Here is a 6,000-nt window from a genome sequence, read left to right on the forward strand (position 1 = left end):
CCGATCCATCGCTCCGACCCATCACTCCGACCTATCGCTCCGACCCATTGCTCTGACCCATCGCTCTGACCCATCGTTCCGACCCATTGCTCTGACCCATCGCTCTGACCCATCGCTCTGACCCATCGCTCCGATCCATCGCTCCGACCCATTGCTCTGACCCATCGCTCTGACCCATCGCTCCGATCCATCGCTCCGACCCATCGCTCTGACCCATCGCTCTGACCCATTGCTCTGACCCATCGCTCTGACCCATCGCTCCATCCCATTGCTTCAATCCATCGCTCCAACCCATCGCTCCGACCCATCGCTCCATCCCATTGCTCCAATCCATTGCTCCAATCCATCGCTCCATCCCATCGCTCCGACCCATCGCTCCATCCCATTGCTCCGTCCCATTGCTCCGACCCATCACTCCGTCCCATCGCTCCATCCCATCGCTCCGACCCATCGCTCCATCCCATCGCTCCGACCCATCGCTCCGATCCATCGCTCCATCCCATCGCTCCGACCCATCGCTCCGATCCATCGCTCCATCCCATCGCTCCGATCCATCGCTCCATCCCATCGCTCCGACCCATCGCTCCGACCCATCGCTCCGACCCTTCGCTCCGACCCATCACTCCAACCCATCGCTCCGTCCCATCGCTCCGACCCATCGCTCCGACCCATCGCTCCGTCCCATCGCTCCAATCCATCACTCCAACCCATCGCTCCGTCCCATCGCTCCGTCCCATCGCTCCGACCCATCGCTCCGACCCATCGCTCCGACCCATCGCTCCGTCCCATCGCTCCAATCCATCACTCCAACCCATCGCTCCGTCCCATCGCTCCGTCCCATCGCTCCGACCCATCGCTCCGACCCATCGCTCCGACCCATCGCTCCGTCCCATCGCTCCAATCCATCACTCCAACCCATCGCTCCGTCCCATCGCTCCGTCCCATCGCTCCGACCCATCGCTCCAACCCATCGCTCCGTCCCATCGCTCCGACCCATCGCTCCGACCCATCGCTCCGACATATCGCTCCGACCCATCGCTCCGACATATCGCTCCGTCCCATCGCTCCGACCCATCGCTCCGACCCATCGCTCCGACCCATCGCTCCGTCCCATCGCTCCAATCCATCACTCCAACCCATCGCTCCGTCCCATCGCTCCGTCCCATCGCTCCGACCCATCGCTCCGACCCATCGCTCCGACCCATCGCTCCGTCCCATCGCTCCAATCCATCACTCCAACCCATCGCTCCGTCCCATCGCTCCGTCCCATCGCTCCGACCCATCGCTCCAACCCATCGCTCCGTCCCATCGCTCCGACCCATCGCTCCGACCCATCGCTCCGACCCATCGCTCCGACACATCGCTCCGACCCATCGCTCCGACCCATCGCTCCGACCCATCGCTCCGACCCATCGCTCCGATCCACCGCTCCGACCCATCGCTCCGACCCATCGCTCCGTCCCATCGCTCCGACCCATCGCTCCGACCCATCGCTCCGACCCATCGCTCCGACCCATCGCTCCGATCCATCGCTCCATCCCATCGCTCCGACCCATCGCTCCGACCCATCGCTCCGTCCCATCGCTCCAATCCATCGCTCCGACCCATCGCTCCGACCCATCGCTCCGACCCATCGCTCCGACCCATCGCTCCAATCCATCACTCCAACCCATCGCTCCGTCCCATCGCTCCGACCCATCGCTCCGACCCATCGCTCTGACCCATCGCTCCGATCCATCGCTCCGACCCATCGCTCCGACCCATCACTCCGACCCATCGTTCCGACCCATCGCTCCGACCCATCGCTCCGATCCATCGCTCCGTCCCATCGCTCCGACCCATCGCTCCGACCCATCGCTCCGTCCCATCGCTCCGACCCTTCGCTCCGACCCATCGCTCCGTCCCATCGCTCCGTCCCATCGCTCTGACCCATCGCTCCAATCCATCACTCCAACCCATCGCTCCGTCCCATCTCTCTGACCCATCGCTCATCCCATCGCTCCGACACATCGCTCTGACCCATCGCTCCGACCCATCGCTCCGACCCATCGCTCCGACCCATCGCTCCGACCCATCGCTCCGATCCACCGCTCCGACCCATCGCTCCGACCCATCGCTCCGTCCCATCGCTCCGACCCATCGCTCCGTCCCATCGCTCCGACCCATCGCTCCGACCCATCGCTCCGATCCATCGCTCCGACCCTTCGCTCCGACCCATCGCTCCGTCCCATCGCTCCGACCCTTCGCTCCGACCCATCGCTCCGACCCTTCGCTCCGACCCATCGCTCCGTCCCATCGCTCCGACCCATCGCTCCGACCCATCACTCCGACCCATCGCTCCGACCCATCGCTTCATCCCATCGCTCCGACCCATCGCTCTGACCCATCGCTCCGATCCATCACTCCGACCCATCGCTCCGTCCCATCGCTCCGACCCATCGCTCCGTCCCATCGCTCCGACCCATCGCTCCGTCCCATTGCTCCGACCCATCGCTCCGACCCATCGCTCCATCCCACTGCTCCCTCACAGGTCAACCCCTGTAGCTGTAATATAGCTCTTATTATCTACATTCCTTGGTCGATTTTACATATTGATATTTTATATTCGGTCCTTCTCTCTGAATTCCCAATTAAGCCACTTTATTCAAATGCCACTTTGTTTCAGAACTGTTCTGTTCAGGCCGCTCGGCTCCTTCCTGATATTGTTCTTAAATATAACTTGTTTTCTTCTGTTTTTAACATGTTGAAAAGAGAACAAGATAATGACTTGAAGGAGAAACATTTGTAGGGCAGTGGCAGGAGAGTGGGATAATCGCTGTCAAGGAGGCAGCACAGGTTCAAAGGACTAAATGGCCTCCTTCTACAGAGAAGAATTGCAGCCCATTGTGTATCTGCCCAAAAAATGTTTCCACCCCATTGCCATCCCTGCCCCTTTAGCCTGTTGGTGGTCAGACAGTACTCTGAAAACGCTGTGTTTTATAATTCCATGATTCACTGAGAAAAGCTGTTATAAAATCCAACTTTGAGCTGGAGCCAATGAAAGAAAAAGTAACAACCTCTGTTTTATTTGCTGAGCCTTTCCCTTCTCTTTACACAGGGACCCAGCAAGTCACAAATCTTAAGGTGGCTTTAACACCACAAGGGAAGTGTGGCTGAGGTTGCTTCATCCTTTCATTTCTTTCTTTGGAATCCAAACCAAACACTTACAATGTAATGAAAATATAATTGGTGTTACTTGTGTATGGGGGTGAAATCCCAGCCCAGTGATGTATTCACTCACCTCAGACTGTTAAATTGTTCAAAATTCAGGATCTGGATTCTCCGCACCCCGAAATTGCGTTCGGCGACAGGGCGGAGAATCCAGTTTCCCGCATGAAATCGGGACCAGCGCCAGTTCGGCGATTCTCCGCCCCCTCCTGAAAAGCAGCGTACTTGGGGAGTATGCTGCGCAGAGTATCGACCACCTGAGGCCATTGCCAGAGGTTCGCCGCGCTATTCTCTGCCCCAACCGGCTAAATTCCCGACTGTGTATTTCTAATGTGGTCCTGCTGTTCGGGAAACTCGCAATGCGGCTGTGGACTCAGTTCGCGGCCGCCACTGTCGGGGCGGGCCAATTGGTGGGCAGGGGGGGCCTTATTCACGACTGGGGTATTTTTCAGTGGGCGGTCAAGGTCGGGCGAGCGGCCGATCGGGGGCACTATATCCACGGTCCAGGTCCGCGGTCTGAGTCCGCCATGGAGCCCGGCACGGCCTCTGGCCTGGAGGTGCAGGGGGCCGTATCGGCAGCTTGAGCGGCGAGCTCCACGGCAGCTCCCTGCTGACCCCTGCAAGACGGGGAATCAGGGGCCTTTGGACGCCGGTTTTGCTGGTGTGAAAGGCCACAGTTTTCCTGACGGCGTGGGGGCTTTGTCCCTGAAATGGAGAATCCAGCCCCAGCTTCCTCACAGCAGCTGCCCCCTCTCTTGAACCATACCTTCCTGTAACATCTGCCTTGGGCCTGGCCAAGATTGAGATCCCAACACAAGTCCTAAACCAGTGTCTTAAATGAAAATATCTGATACTTGATGAACTCATAGTCGGGTAGCTGGAAAATGAGGAGATAAAGACACAACCAAAGCACTAGAAAAATAGTACAATGGTCATAAATTCATCTCCTTATTAGGGTGGAATGCTATCTGCAAAGTGGGAAACACATTTCCATTTATTGACTACCTGTACTTTAACTAATATTTAATATAAATTCCCAACAGGATGCATAACAACTCCAAATCTACATGTATTGATAATGTTATGGGTCCGGGTTTATAGAACCCCAAAGTGTTTCATGGAGCTCAACCGACCCACAACTTTTAATAGATTGTGGTCTGGGAAGCACACGGCGTACTCTCCAGGTGTGATACAGCAGAAATGGACAAATGGTTTTTAAAACAAAACAATGTTTATTCTATGAACTCAAGTTAACCCTTTTAAAACAAACGTTGAATATCTTAACATCCATTACTTCAAAGATAACCCCAAAAGACTACAACACTAAATAATCCTTCAAACTGTTCCTTTAAACATCCAAAAGACTTCAAACCTTCAAAAATAGGAGCACATTAGGTTACATTCAATATATTTATAATCTTTGGATTGCAGACATCAACAGACCAGCTCTGTTTCTTCCTGCAGCTCACAGCAAAACACACAGACACTCCTAGCTGCGTTCTCAAACTGAAACTCAAAAAGCAGAAGTGAGCTCAGCCCCCTCCACCCTCTGACATCACTTCAGTAATGTGATCAGCTCCATTTCGTAAAGGTACATTGCTTAAACATCCATTTCTTAAAGGTACTTTCACATGACAATAATGGGACTCTTGTTATGGGACCCTCTTGAATCTATAAGATCAATCTGTGGTACTTCTGAAATATATTTTAACCACTGTCCGATCTTTAGTGAAAATAAAAATATTAGCTTCCTCAACTCAAAGCTGGGGACAGACTTCCGTACAGATAGCTCTGGTTTTGGTGCTGACCACAAAGATTAGTTCTAATCGTATGGAAATGAAATGATGAAAATGACATTGAACTGTACAAAAAGAAATTATGATCACTTAAAAAGGAACTCGGATTGCAATTATAGAAAGCTCAGAACCACATGGCGGTTTTGTGATGCAGTGGGTGGAGTCCCTGCCTCTGGGTCAGGCGCTTTTGGTTCAAGTGCCACTTCAGGGCCTGGTGGCTATGGAAGGTGCATTCATAATGTGGCCAAGCAAGTTGATTATCAACCTTTAAATTCTTTCAATATGCCCACAGCAGGACATTCTCCTAGTCAGACAGGGTTTTGTGAAGTGATGCCCTCAAGTTTTAGCCTCTGGATGTTTGCACAATCTCCCCGTGTCTGTGTGGGTTTCATCCTCACAACCCAGAGATGTGCAGAGTAGGTGGATTGGCCACGCTAAATTGCCCCTTAGCCTCTGGTGACAAGCTAGGAACCTAACCCAGGAAATACTTGGGGGTGAGGGGGTGCACCATGGATCAGATGGGCCGAAATTCATGTTTGTGTTTTTTTATACTCTGAATGTTTCCGTACTCAGAGCTGCTGTTAGCCAGATTGTGGGTGTGTGAAGACAAAGCTTTTCCTCACGAATGCTATTAGATACGGGAGGCTTTTGTTATGTATATAGGCTACAGAAACTGCAGAAACCAGAACAAGCAGAGTTAAGAGAAGAGCTGATGTGACTTCTATGATCTTCCAAAAGGCATTCAGTAAAGTAGCACATTAGGAGACTGGAAGCTAAAATTAAAGCTTATGGAATTGAAGGCAGACTATGTCCTGGTTGGGAGATTCGTTAGACAATAGAGATAGAGCAGGCCCAATGGGTAATGTACTCAAACAAGGATATGTGCTGGGGTATCGGTTTCACTACTCTGTAGTTATTAATGAATAGATAATGCAATTGAGAGGCATCCAGGTTCGCTGATGACACACAGATTGCTGGTTTCGTGAGTAATGCAGAT

This window comes from Scyliorhinus torazame, chromosome 18 (genome assembly GCF_047496885.1).
Source record: "Scyliorhinus torazame isolate Kashiwa2021f chromosome 18, sScyTor2.1, whole genome shotgun sequence".
Lineage (NCBI taxonomy): Eukaryota > Metazoa > Chordata > Chondrichthyes > Carcharhiniformes > Scyliorhinidae > Scyliorhinus > Scyliorhinus torazame.